At 33.7% G+C, this 15,756-nt stretch overlaps 1 pseudogene; it reads right to left on the minus strand.

Annotated features, from left to right (window-relative positions):
* Nucleotides 1-208: 208 nt before the first annotated feature.
* On the minus strand, nt 209-3,778 carry LOC110108017 (annotated as a pseudogene).
* Between the last annotated feature and the right edge of the window lie 11,978 nt (nt 3,779-15,756).

Consider the following 15,756-nt stretch of genomic DNA (forward strand, 5'->3'; position numbering starts at 1 on the left):
TGCAATACATAGAAAATAAATAGTATTTATTTTAAACAACATGCATATATAAATCTACAATACACAACACTCAAAATTAACAAAATTTATTAACACTAAGGGATAAAGGAAGCATTACTTAATAAGATGACACATTTAGCAATATCCTAAATTGTACGTAGCATACATTTACAGAAAGGAATAACCATTTTTCAAAGTGCCATCACCTTTAAAGTGAAATTGGCTTAATTATTATAAAAATGACTCGCTCCCTAGTTTCAAGATCTGGCTCTCCATATCCATCTCCATATTGGTAGAAACATTGTGCTGTTCTTGGTATATCAACTAAAACTTTTCTAAAAGACTCCACATATTTTGAAGATATAACATGTTCTTTATTCAATTTCTTCCAATAATTTCTTATCAAACATCTAATATAATCTCGAGCAGTTGTTTCTGAAACATTTTTTTCTTTCATATAACATTGAATTGATTTTGAAACATCTCCTCTTTGGATTTCTGCCTGTAATAAAAATGAGTAACATTCCATTTTCAATATATAATAAAAAAAATTTAATACTATAAATTTATTAAGAAATAAATGCTCGCACGCACTTACCGTGCATGTTCCCAAATCATCATAAAGTCGAAAAAGCATGCATGAATAACGAACAATAGGTGGGTAGAACTCCAAGCTTTTAATTGCTTCAAAAGTCAAATCATCACTTAGGCAATATGTTGCAGTTAGTGCACAAATTCCTGATATGGTAACCCAAGCATTGTCCAAGTACTCGTCCAATGTAGGAGTATATCCATTATGATACCACATTGCTTCAATGAAATATGCTTTGCATAAATCCGTCCACTATAATACAATTATAACTTATTTTGGTTAGAAAACTTATTCTAAATAGATCATCTTAGCAATTGAAAATCTTTAGTTACTAATTTGAAGCTTATATAACACAATTTTATGTCTAAAATTGGAATATGAAGAAAAAGCTTAAATACATTTTTAAAAACTTAAAAGGCATCCTAATTGAAATAATTGTTATATTACCATTCGTTTTAGGCAAGGAAGAATGTCCAACTCTTTTTCCTTTGAAAATGAGGAGGCAATATCATCCATTGTATTAAAAAGTGCTGTCAAACATTTCTTCATGTAATCTGGAAGTTGTTGCGTTGCAGCTATATTCCATCTGAGAGTTCCAATTTTATTTTACAATATGTTAGTTGAGGTCTATTTGAGTAAATATATTTGATTGCATTTAGTGGTCATTTTGTTTATCATTTTTTTATAATAATAGCTAATTAAAACTATTTTATGCATATCAAACGATTTATTGCATTTCCTTACTCTTCAATAGCAATTGTAAATAGCTTAATTCATCCAAGGTACCATAGATATCATAAATATCATCAATTGTTGTTATGAGACTATTAATTTTGGTTATTGCTTTTCTGATTCTCCAGAGTTCAGGCTGAAATGTAAAGCCTATGGCCCATAAATAGTTCTCCACCAATCTATCTCTTACAAAATTAAGCTCACCACAAACAACATTGACATTTCTCCACCACCTAAGGATCAAATGTAAAGGCATCAATATTTCTCAAAATAATTATAAGAAGATTGCACACATATACATAAATGAGAAACACAAACTACCTGGACAATTCCTGAAGCTCTGTCTTGTAGATACTCTGCACCATATTGAAATCAAGTTTAGCAAACTCAAGCAAAGTGGGATTAAAGTTTTTTTGTCTCCCATATGCATCAATGAACCATCTAGTATGTAACCTTGACATTCTCCAATGCAAGGGTAGCTCCAAGGCATGTTCTATTTGTTCAACAAGTTGTGGACTTAATAAGGATCTATCATGGTATTTTAAATGCTTCATTGCAAATTTTCCTGCCTCATCCATTTCATCCTCTCCTTCCATGGCAAGGAAGGAAGCCTCATATAAGTTTAGCATTCCTTTGACATCTAATTGATTGTTTTGATTGAAACTTTCTTCCTCCTTTTTAAAACAGCTTATCAAATCATCAAGTCTGCCAATTTAAAGAACATTTTAGGCATACTTGTTACTTATTTGACATAGAATTGATATAACATTTGAAATTTAAGGAGAGTTTTATTTATTAGTATTTATGTCATATATTGAGAAAATATCTAGATGTAAGCCAAATTTCTAAATAGACATTAGGATAGCTAATTAATAGATGAAAAAAATTACAACAAAATATGAAATATTATTATCATCATTAGCATCTAAATAAGATAAAATTAAAACTAACTTAAAATCTTGTGTTTTTTTCTATAATAATCTAAAAAAAAGTTTTATATATAGGTAATATATTAATCAGATTAACATTATTATTATTATCATCATTTTGAACAAAAACTTTTCACAAATGTTTCTTTTCTTGAAAGTAAGGCACGAGGTCATTTATTTTTAAGTATGAGAGACGATTTCAATATATAGATAAGGGGGGAATAAGGATAAAATCCTCTACAAATTTTAGCTTCAAGAAAATGATAGAATAAATGTGAACATGTGACTTTCATTATATCCAAAGAACAAAAGAACTATCACTTAAACCAAACTCTTAGGTTACATTTGCATTGAATTAATAAACTTTAAATGAAAAATTGGCATGCATACATTTGTTAGTACATACCTTAGTATTGAAGCATTATGGATATCATGTTCTCTAACAAGTCTAAAGAGCAAGGCAAAATCATGAAGGTTGTTATTCTCTATCAAATTGTTGATATTTTTCATCGACGAACTAATAGAACTTAACAAATTCTTGACCTCTGTGTCAAAATGATAACCAAGTCCTAGCTGACACAAGGTATCCACAAGTTCAAGTTGTTCAGTAAGATTATGCTGCTGGTTGATCAAAAATCTTACTTCCTCAATCAATTTCTCCCTTCGATAAATGTACTTTTCCTCCTGCATAATATAGTGATTATTCAACAACTCATGTTATCTTATACTCATTCAACAAATAAGTAATATTATTCCTATAGGATTAAATACGTATTTTCAAAAATAATTGTTATAATTACTTTAACATTAAAGATATAAGTTCAATTGTATGCCATTATAACTTAAGAACATACATTATATAGTGAAGTTTGTGTTTAGATGCCTGTAATGGTGATAATAAGTCAATTGAGCTATTTTTTAGCCAAAGCAAATAAACAAAATCTTAAATTGAATAAAAATTTGTTTATGCATATTATTTTATAAACACTATTAAAAAAAAATCTGTTAATACTAATTGAAATATCTTCAAGGTTTTATTTGGGACAGTTTTTGACGACTTTCATTTTGTTGTTTTCAAGAATTTCTTACATTAAAAAATTGTTTTAAAAAGTAGTAAAAAAATTGTCCCAAACACGTACAACTCAAGTGTGAATATAATAGAAAAAGTTCTTCATAACTACTCAAAGCAATCTTGGAGATAACTAAGCAATTACCATGAAATCAATTTGCAGCGATTGTATGTAGCTATCATCCCAAATAGTTGGCTTATAATTTGCTGTTCTACGAGCAGCTGGAGAAGAAGATGCTGCACTAGTTGTTGAGAGGCAGTGTATGTGATGAAATTTTATTCTTCTAGCAGGAGAAGATGTTGCAGTAGCAGCAGAGAGGCAGCGTATGGGATGAAAATTTATCATTATTTGGTGAAGAACAGGAAATGATGGTGAGGAAGAGGGGCTCAAGAGTGGTTGCTTATTGCTGAAAGGAAGCCAAAAAAGGGGAAACTGCAAAGCCATATTATTAATCAACTAATGAAGTACGCACTTGATAACAAATGGAGGCCTTTATACCTATTTATATATGGAAATAAATTATTAATAACACATGTAAAAATAATAAGAACTCAACGTAATTTCTTACAATTACACAATTGTACTTTCATAAATGAAGATGACATGTTCATTATTTTTTATTTTTTATTTTGTACTCAGTAAGCTTAAACATGCTATGAGATCATTTCCTTTTCACTAATCCTACAGAAGAAAGAATCATGTTAAGCAATAAGAAAAGAACAAAACAATAGGGACCACAGAATTGTGAAGAAAACAAGTATCATTAATCATCTCATAGATGTGCTAAAAGCAAAAGCAGTGAAATTTTGAGAGTTTAAACATTGATGTGGAGAGTTGTTCAATAAAAAAAAATGGACATTCAAAACATGGATGCATCATGATGTATGTAAGGGCACATCATGTTAAACATTGATGTGGAGTTGCTCAATAACAAAAAGGGACATCCACAACATGGATGCATCATCATGTATGTAAGGCACATCATGTTAAACATTGATGTGGTGTTGTTCAATAAAAAAAGGGGACATCGGTAACAACATGGATGTATCATCATGTAAGGGCACATCATCATCAAAGAAGATGGATGGTTGATGATACCTCCTTCCCTTTATCAACTCATTGGGCTAGACCAGAAGAGAAGAACCACATCAAAGCCCATTCCATAGTAGCTTGTAATCAACTATATGGTTGCTTTCGCGTGGGAAATGTTTTTTAATATAATATGTATGGTAGTTTTCCCTGTCATAATATAATATATGCACTGCTTTCACGTGGGAATTTTTTTTTAAATATAAAATAGGAACACGATGCCGCTGATCATCTTACAATATTATAAGTTGTTTTAAAATTTTCTTCTTATTCTTAAATATAAAATAAGAAGAAAAATCTTACACGATGCCACTTATCACAATATAATTTGCCTTCTGGCAGATGCCGCTGGTCCTCATAGTTCTTTGCTTTTTATGAGTTATCTTAATATAAATATTTTGGGCAGTTCCCATATTTTATCGACTTAAATCTCTCTTCATCTCAGATCTCCTTCTCTTCATCCACAGTACATTACCAGGTATAAAAGAATGATTTCTATCAAAACACATATGTGGATCAATCGTAGGATTAGATTCACATATTCATGAAGGAGAAGGAGATTCGTGCATTAGTTGTTTTAAAATTTGGAATTATAATATTATTCACAGTTTATAGTTGTTGCGCGTCACCAAAAATTCTATTAAACGACAAGGTCCTCTTACATAAATGCGTTCGAGCTTTAATGCAAGAAACTCTAGCAATCAAAAGGGTTTTTGGCCCTTATTATTACTACAATGGATCGTTAAATAGAGGGAGGATGACTTAGTTGAAGACTCAAATATGGGTCGAAAGAAGTGAAAATGGAGTATATTCTTAGGGGAAAATGTAATGCCCTAATAACTATAAAAATTAGAGTTGTCTAATTTCTTTTAGTAATTAAAAATATCAGCAGAACCAAAAATTCTATTAATCAAACTTCGACATACCTATCTATATTCTTTTCTTCAAAATCATATACATTAGCCACGAGTTATACAATTACATTAAATAATATATCTTCTCCTGTGAATCCTAAAACATATCAGCTCACACTCCTGATCCTCTGCACTGACATGAAATCATTTAAACTAAATATAGTGAGCTAAACAGTCCATCAAGTCACTAAAATTCTACAACTAAACTCAAAGCACAATAAAGAAATAGTTTGCATTAAGTCAACCAATTCATTACAATAACAGTCATTATAATCACGAGTCTATGCAAAAATAGTAAATCACATACAATAGCAGTAGAATATATAAAGTGGTAAAACAGTACGGTACGGAAGCCAATAAATCAATACATTACAGAAACAGTACAATCAATAAATCAATAATCTAGTGATTAAGTAAAATAGTAGATCCGTAATCCAGTGAATCAATATAGATGTTGAATAAATAAAACAGTAATGAAATCTCATAAATCAATAAATCATATGCATCTTTAAAAGCTATCAGAATCCAGATCAAGGTGGTACGATCAAATCAATTTACATATGATGCCTAATCATTCTATATCAGTATCAACTAATTATCTTATATTACATGTTTAATATCACGTGTTTAATAACATTATAGTGAATCAGTAACATTAAAAGTAACACTAAAATCAGTAGCAATAATAACAACAGTATCAGTAGGGTCAGTGACAGTCAAAATAGAATAGTATGTTATAATAATTAGTAAAATAGAGAAATAATACAATGGAAGTAACTAGTACAGTAATATACATACATTCAAGTAACACGCTAACAAGGAATTTTAACTTTAACGACATGTTTTCAATATTAGTATCCTATCAGTAATCGTTGACTCAATAAACAGAGTCGTCACTATTTTCTCATCGACACAATAATAATTCCTTATAACTCCCAATCACTTGAATCAGTCAAGGATAACATCAAATCAGTATTTAAAGGAAAGATCGTTGACCCACCATAATATACAGGTCAGTCAATCATCAGCCAACATTAATAAATCACCATCATTAACTTGTCATTCACACATGTTATCATATAAACAATAGTGACTAGTTATTGCCCAATCACATACCCATTTTTCATTCTCAATGCTTGTATTCAATGTTTAAAATTGCGTATTCGGGTATTGAGGCGTTTTTCATTTGTGAGGCGAGGCGTAAGCCTCAAAATCAAAAGATTGCGTAAACATAAAATGATAATTTTTTTATATACTAATGAGTGAATAATATAAAACATAAGAAAACATAAGATATTAAGTGAAATCAAAATATCCTAATAATTAGACAACATAAAATATAGTTCAACTCAAAATTCTATCTTTCCCAAATCTCAGTATTCTTTTCATTAACATATAAATCAAATTTCAAAAAATAAATAGCAATGACATATCACATAAGAACTCATAAGTCATCAACACTGTCATCACGAAGGGGTTCTTCATTTGAATCATCATTATGATGAACTGCTCTCTCCCCTTCCTCCTCTCCTATAGAGTACAATGTCGGGCATTTAGTTCAAGATTTATGTAAGTTTTAAAGCGTGAAGTGTAAGCCTCATGTTAGTGAGGCGAGGCGGGCCTCAACCAAGTTGAGGCGCAAGCCTCATAAAAAAACAATCGAGGCGTAAGCATCGAGGCGTTTTTTACTGGAATTGCGCAAAGGCGAGTCTCATATTGCGCAATTTTAAACCATGCTTGTATTAACAGTCTGTTTTTATAAAAATATCAAAATTATATTATGAGAAATTTGAACAAAATAGCATAACTTTCACTTTACTTGATGAAATCGCAAAATCAACCAATCAAAATATTCATAATATTAATACAAAAAGTTACGAGAAAGAAGTTTACTAAATTTCAAGAAATTATAACAATATTCTTTTTGGAAGAAATAAAATTGTCAAAATCTAAAACTTTGAAAATAGAAATAAGATTTTAGTTATTTACTATAATATGAGCAATTTTTGTAAAAGCGGCAAAATGAATCAGTGATCAAAATTCGAATTTCCTTTTCCCTCTCCTCTTTTCCTTCTCCCTTTTTTAATATGATAGGTAGGTTCCATTTTACCTATATACATTTTAAAAGAAACATAAATTTTTGAATTTCTTTATTTAAATTTTTTTTTTTTGAAATTTTAAAATGAGTATAATTTTACACGAGCAAAAACTTTCACTATATAGTTTTATGTATGTTATAGAGGTAAGAATTCTAAATGTTTTGATATTTTTCTAGAAATTTTACAAAGGATTTTGGAAAGTGCATTTTAATCGTCTAGAAAAGAGCTCAACAAATTCCTCTCAGCTGGTCAGGGAGTTCAGCATCCCATAAAATTTATCGTCCTGCTGGTCAATCCACCAGCGCATTGTTTAATAGAAAAACTGCCTATGGTAACTTCCTCTTATGAGGACACTATATATCATCAAATGTCTTCTTCAATCTCTTAATATAGTCCTTAACTACTCATGTCTCAATAACACCCTTATATATTACAGGCTTAATCTTATAAACATATGTAAGTGCTGGTATACATCATCAGATCTAACAAAGAGTTCCTGCTCTGTGCCTCGCCCGTCAGCTAAACTACCTAACAAGAAAACTATGGAACTGAATCAGAACCAAAGGCAAGAGTGGTACTTTGTACAGGTGCTGCTTGACTAGCACTCTTCTCGTCTGTTATGTCTGGGTCTTGTAAATCCATAATCACACAAAACACTCAACTGAACACACATGCAAAATAACACACTTTTTAAAATCCCTCGTGTAAAATTTATAAAATTCTAAAATGTTCAAAATTCTTATCTCTATAACATACAGTAAGTTACAATGTGAAATATTTGTGTAAAGTTATTCCCATTTTTAAACTACAAATATATAATTTAAATAAATTTTTTTAGAAATCTTTGTATTTTTGAAAACTGAGATAGGCAAAATGCAATCTACGTTAAACCAAACAACTTTCAGAACTAGATCGTAAACTGAAAATGGATCAAAGTTGCCCAAATTGGCTCCCTCTCTCTCTCTCTCTCTAATTGACAACCTTGAGGAAAGAAATGGAATTGAGAGTGGAAAAATGATATTTCATAGTTTAAAATTGGACCTAGCGCCGTGGCACCTAACCTCATGCACTACAGTGCTCCTTTTGAGAGCTTACAACACTGTAGCATTACCCCTAGTGCCACTGCACTGAACTAATTGTCAAAATTCTAGAGAGCTCAGTGTCTTGGCTTAAATGGATTGCCTTCAAAATGTATGTAGACCACCAAATGCATATTAAACATTCACAGACACATACAGAAGGGTTAAAATGCATAAATTTGATGGATTGCCTTAAATCAGATCATGTTAAAATATGTCAAAAAAATATACTTATTTGTAGATGTTTAGGCAAGTTAGTGTATGCTTCTAGGCAAATGAAGCCACTTGAAATAGAACAATCTGATAAATGATTTAGAGCTTGATGTTGTTGTATTTACTTTAAACATATGGAGATACTATTTATATCGATTCAGGTGCAAAATTGTCACATATCATTAAAGTTTGAAGTATATATTCACTCGGAATAATCTAAATTTGAGGCAAAAGATGTGACTTGAGCAGATTAAAGATTATGATTTGACTATTCAATATCATCCTAATAAGGAGAATGTGGACAAGATGCCCTAAGTTGGAGGTTCTATGGATTATAGAGTATTCTTCGTACTTCTGATGAAAACTTAATTCGGGATATAGAAAGATTATAGTTAGAAGTGATTCCTTCTATTGATCGAGATTATAGTATTTTGACTCAATTGATCATTCAACCATCTCTACAAGAAAGTAGGGGTCTCAATATTTGACATGACCCGAAAATCTGACCCGAAAAATCTAGGTTCAGGTAGACTCGATAAAGAAATGGTCGGGTTCGGGTCCTATTTTTGGACCCGTTTAAAGTTCAGGTCAACCCGACAACCCAGGTTTGAACCAAATTGACCTAGTTGTCAGCCCTTCGGGCCGACCTTCTCCAACCACGCTACTGTCTGCTGTCGCTCAGCCGCTGCTGCAGACTGCTGGCACTGGTTGACTCTCGCACTCACCGCTACCGCCGACACTTGCTAACTCCCGCTCAGCCCGTCATCCACAGCCACAATTGCCGTTGGACGGCACTCGCTAACTCCCACACTCGCCCAGATTAGTCGGACGACACTCTCGTAGGATGGCATCACGACACTCATTGAGACGTTGACTCTCACACTTGTTGACTAGTTGACCTCACCGCTCGTGCTAGATGACACACGTTGTCATGTTGGAGCTGTCGACCTGACGGAACATAAACCTTATTCTGAGTTTGTAGGTTGGGTTTGGTCAACTCATAACCCGCATTGGTCGAGTCCCGGTTGAGAATCCTAACCCATTTATAAAAGCAGGTTAGGTTTAAGTCAAACCATTTACGCCCGAGTAGCTTGGGTTGGACTTGAACCTGACCTATTAACCCGAATTGACACCCCTACAAGAAAAAGACTCAAAGACTCTAGAAGTCATATCCAAAATATATAAATTTGATTGATCATATCAAGTCTGGTAAGAAATCTAAATTGTGGGTATTTAATTCTGGTGTTATTTTCTGCAAGAATAGATTATGGATTCCTAGTTATGGAAATTTGAGGTTAATGATTCTACACGAAACTCATTATTCAGGGTATATTATTCATCTAAGAAGCGACAAAATATATAGTGATCTAAAGGACATTCTGATGGTCTTAAGTAAAGAAAGATGTGACCGATCTTAATTTAAAATATGAAGCATGTCAATTAGTGAAAGCAAAGCATCAAGGTTTGGGAGAGTTTTTACAGTCGTTGTCTATCCCAAACTGAAAATGGGAAGAGGTTACAATATACATTGTTATGGGATTTCCTAGGTTGAGATAAGGGCATGATGTCATTTGGGTCGTAGTAGACCGTCTGATGAAGTTTTCTCATTTTATTTTGATCCAACAGTCTAACTCAATAGACAAATTAACACAGGTATATGTACGTAAAATTATTTGATTATGTCAGATACTTAAGGTAAATATTTCTGATAGAGATGACATGTTTACCTTCAAATTGTGGAGAGGTATAAGCAATGTTTATGACTTATCAATTATATCTTATTGATTTATATCTCAAGAATTTAAAGTCATTGGGGAACATACGGGCTATCACCGTAACCATTATATAGTGGAATCGTTGGATCAAGCCACAAGGTCAAAGGGTCGTGGTCGTGATCGTTAACCATGCAGAGACATGTAGCCAAGCCACCGATTCTTTGCGGAGCCATCAAACCAAAGCGTCGATCAGAGGACCAAGCCACCGATTCTTTGCGGAGCCATCAAACCAAAGCGTCGATCAGAGGACCAATGTCACATCCTTACTGGTAAGAGACTATTTGAGATTGAATCTTAGTGATATTCTCGACCAGATATTAACTCTTTGTGAGCTGAAGTATATTTTTAAACTTGTCCATCTCAACAAATTATTGTAGAGGGTAAATGAATTTTGTTTTAAGTGTTTTGGTGATTTATTTCAATTTTTAAAATTCTAGATTTTGATATTTTCTAAGAGATTTAAATTTTTTGGACATTTGAGTGGCCTTTGAAATATTTGGAATCCCCTCTGATTGAGATTTTCTATCAACACGGTCATCATCGAGATAGCGTTGTAATCACTTTAAAAGATTTGTATTTTGTTGAAGCTTAAAAGCATTGAAAGTATAGGGTCCCCTCTGGTTGAGATAAAAATAATGCCATTATCAAGGTAATTATGAGTGATTTCACTTGTTGATTAACCCTTGTCGACTCCATCTACTTATCGACAAAGGATCAGGTTTGACGTTGGATTTATGCCTTTATTTGTGAATTTTCCTGGTTATAGGCCTTGAAGGCCTAATATGACCGTATTAAAATAGATATCTCGATCGACACCTTGACCGTATATTTGTTTGATAATTCGAGCCATTTCAAGTCATATCAGCTTGCATAGTAGTATCAGGCTCAAACTTGGGTTTATCATTTGACCCCCGCAGCATCCTCAGACATTACGTGTGTACCCATAACACTCTCGTCGAGGCCCATGTGGGTATTTAGGGAGCATTTTTTTAATAATTATCTTTTGAACATTGTCGACTTTAACTAATTACTGACAGATGATCGGGTTCGCTATCGATCTTGTTCCTTTACCTTTAAGGTTGAACATATAAAATAAAAATCCCGATTTTTTTTGGAAAATATCCATTTTAATGTTGCAGCTATATTTGTCCGATAATTTGACCCGTGTCAACTCACATCCAATCATGTAGAAGGCAAGGCAAGAAAACAACGAGAAGGCAAGACAAAGTCCTTCGATGAAAATCAAGAAGCCAGCAAAATTGTCACCATCCATCCATCTGCCAAAGGCCAACCACTTCATTTGCTTTCAGGTGCATATAATAATATATAGGTTGAAAGAAGGCCTCACAGCGAGGTATGCGTTAGCCAGTCCCTATCCATGTCAGTCTGTGAGGAAGGTGAGATACATACATCAACTGTTTCTTCTCTGACTGTTTGAAAAAATGCAATCAGCAATATTAAAATTTTCCCAAAAAAAAAAATCTATATTAAATTATTAAAGAATATATATCTGAAGTTGGAAACCAGCGTAAGATTTCTAGTCGGTGCACCCAGACAATATTATATGTTGGAAAAATTAATTAAATGTTGAAATAACATTTCCAGGGCCCTATCATCAACATCAGTCAAGAGCAAGAGCTGTACATTGAAGCCTGCTTCGAACGTATTTAGATACTTTTTAATAGTTTCATGGAAAATTTAATTGCGTCTATTTGGCATCTATCAGTTTTATTATACTTCAGAGAATGAGGGTGATACTATTGAAAATAAGATAGGTAGTTCTAAAAAAAGTGTGGTAGAAGATGCGGAGAAGATACAGAATAAGACAAAAAGATAAATTAATATCGAAGGATATAAGTAAGAAATTTGAAAAATAGGAAATGATGATGACGGCGATGACGATGACGATGACGATGATTAATTTTTGGAAAGTAAATGAAGAAGAGAAGGTAATCGCAAATCAAATAAGCAAACTAAAATAAAATTTCGAGTAAGTATCAAACGATGACCAAGCAGAGATGATAAACAAAACAAATGCAAGTTTATGTAGTTTGGTAAAAACTAAACCGTTGAAGTTTACAGTTGCATAAGGATCAAATACACTGCTAAACTTCAAGAGAGGGATACATAAAAAATTTCTCTTGGTATAATGTTGGAAGTATGGATAGCAATCTAGATGATTGCAAAGGAATGCAGCTACCTATTATAAATATGAAAGTTGAACTAGAAAAAGTTATTATTTTTGCTATTACTCTCTTTATTTCACTATTGCAAGAATCCAAACAAGAACTTCTCCTTACTAGGGAAGAAAACTTCTTTTGATGGAATAAGCAGGTATCACATTCTTCAAGCAAAAGACCTTCAACTTGCATGTACCTGTAAAAATCCTTGCTTCTCTATAGTTTGACAATATTTCCCTACTCTTTTTTTTTTTTTTTTTCAGGTTGTGGGAGGCACAACATTAATTATTTAAAATTGTATAATAGAAGATGCGCCCCAGCGCAATTTGTACTCAACACATTGAGGGGCAAACCTAACGACGTTTAGGTGAGGCGTACGCCTCAGATATTGTGAGGCATGCCGCATTAACTTGAGATGTGTGACTTATAGCTTTAGATTTCTTTTTTTAATATAAATGACATTTAAATATTATTATTCCTAATATACTTATCCTAATACCTTGACACGCGCATGCAAGCTAACTGATGCGGACATCCAACCGTCCATGCCAATCCGAGGAGGGGCTGAAGATCGACGATAGAGATCACTTTGTTTTATTTTTGTTTATTAAGTGTATTTTAATTTAGTTTTGCAATTTCCCTTTTTACCCTCTTGTCTTATGTAAAAGCCCAAGGGACAAATGTGTCTTTTAAATCTCTTTTGAGGCCTATATATAGAGGCCCATTCTCTTGTATTAGGATGATGGATTATTAATAAAAAAATTTTGCATTTTGCACTTGGGTTCTTTGGGAAGAACGTTAGTGAAATCCCTATGGGAGGGAGTCGGAGTTTCCACCAGCCGCAGGATGGGTCCGGGCTCGTGAGTTGAAGTCCCTTGGAGAAGGGCAAAGCATCACCCGTCAGCCTTTGGAAGAGTCCGAGGCTCGCGGTTCTTTATTTTCTATCGTTTATTTTCTCTCTTTTGTTTTTATCTCTTGCTTGTTATTCCTCCTTATTGTCCTAGTTGTCTTCATCCTCCACCCTCGCCACCGGATCTCACCCCATCCGACCCCCATCTGATGTAGAACGGAAAACGCTTTGCTATGGAAGATGGACAAGCTCCAAATGTCTCACAAAATCCAAAATATATTTCAGATTTTGAATTCAAAATCTGAGAAAAAAATTCAGTTTCTGTGAATAGGATGTGGAGTTTGGAGAGAAAACCAGGAGGGAAACTTGAGAGAATTTGGCCAACTGTAGTGGGGTTTGGGAAATCTTGCCAAAAGAAATAAGTTGCAAATCTGGAAAGATTTCAAAGGCAATTTAATAAGGAGATGGGGCCAGCGGTAGGTGGAGTTGGACGGTAGAATTATTTCCTAATCCCTTTGTCTGGTTTAAGGAAAGTAATTAGAGTTTGGCCCCTTTGAAAATTTCGGCTGTTAAAGTATGGGAAATAATTTTCTGTTAAAAGAAAAAGGGGGAATTTAGTGTTCAGGAAATACTTCCTAAACTAAGCCAAAGGGGATGGGGCCGGCTGCAGTAATGGATGGGGAAACTGGGGTAATTGCTCAATGCTTGATAATTTGGGAATTATAAATTTGGAAAGGGGAAATTTAAAATCCCAATCAATGACAAATTGATTTGATTGTGATTTAATGACTTTCCTAAAATAGAGGAACCAATTAGGAAATAATTTGAAATTTGAATTTGAATAATTTCAAATTCAAATTAATCCCCAAATTAACCCAACCAAATTAGGAAATCCCAAAGAGGGTGGGAGGAGGAGTTTCGGTCGGCGGCTAATGGGGGTGGAGCCGGCGGCAGGAGTTCAGGTATGGGGGATTTCGGGTGGAGATGAATCTGGTGGCCAAACGAAGATTGGGAAGGAGAAAGACGATGAAAAAACCATTAAAGAAGAGATAAAACAAAAACAAGAATAGAACGAAAGATCGAAACAAATGATAGAAAATGAAAACCGCGAGCATCGGACTCTTCCGAAGACTGACGGGTGATCCGATTGCCCTTCTCCAAGGGACTTCAAATCACGAGCCCGGACCCATCCTGCGGCTGGTGACAACTTCGATTCCTCTCATAGGAATCTCACTAACACTCTCACGAAGAACACAAGTGTGGAAAACAATTTTTTCATCTCAATTAACCATCCTATTACAATAGCTTAAGGCCATATATATAGGCCATAACATGAGAAAATAAAAAAAAATTACAAAAATGCCCTTTGGGCCATAACACTCAAATAAACTAACCTAGGGGTAAACAGGAAATAACATACAATAATAGCTAAAATTCATAAAATAAATTTTAAATAACAATTTAAATTAGAGTCGTCGATTAACGACGCCTCCTATGATAGATGCGCCAGATCTTCGTGCCGATGTCCGCATCACTATCCTTCCTCTCCAAGCCCACGGCCAGCTCCCTCAGCCGCCGGCCACCTCCCCCATCCAACCCGTGAATCTCCCCTTCCCCCTTACCACCCCCTTTCCTAATTTGGGTTGGCAAAATCGAGAGGGAAAATCCATGACAATTTTGGATTTCAAATTTCAAAATTGAAATCTTTCCTAATTGGGTTTGATCCATATTTGGAAGGTTTTAACTCTTCAAATTCAAAATTCAAATTTCCATTAGGAGTTAAATGCCCCCTCAATTTCCTCCCTTTAATTAAGGAATTAATCGCAGCTTTAAATCTGAAATTTAATTTCAGATTGAAGGATTAATTCGCTTAAGTAATTGGAGTCCACTTATTTGAATTCAAACCCCTCTCTCCTTCCCATGATTCCTTGCCATTAATGACTCCTTAATCACTCCCTGAATTTTAGTTAATTCAAATTCAACTGAGAGTGATTTAATCCAATCAATCCTAATTGGAAGTTATCAAGAAAGAAATCTGGAACTGCTGCATGGCTGAAATATTCACAACATGAACTCCCGTATATTTTCTTCTATTAAATCTTTCCCGCAACTGCTGAAGCTGAGCCCTGTTGGATTTATGCGGCTGTCCAAAGAGTTCTCCAACTGTTACAGAGTTTTACCCAACATTAAGCTTGCTCTCCCACCCGTATCCCTCTTAATATTTATTACCTGCT

The sequence above is a fragment of the Dendrobium catenatum genome, unplaced genomic scaffold, assembly GCF_001605985.2.
Source record: "Dendrobium catenatum unplaced genomic scaffold, ASM160598v2 fragScaff_scaffold_1347, whole genome shotgun sequence".
NCBI lineage: Eukaryota > Viridiplantae > Streptophyta > Magnoliopsida > Asparagales > Orchidaceae > Dendrobium > Dendrobium catenatum.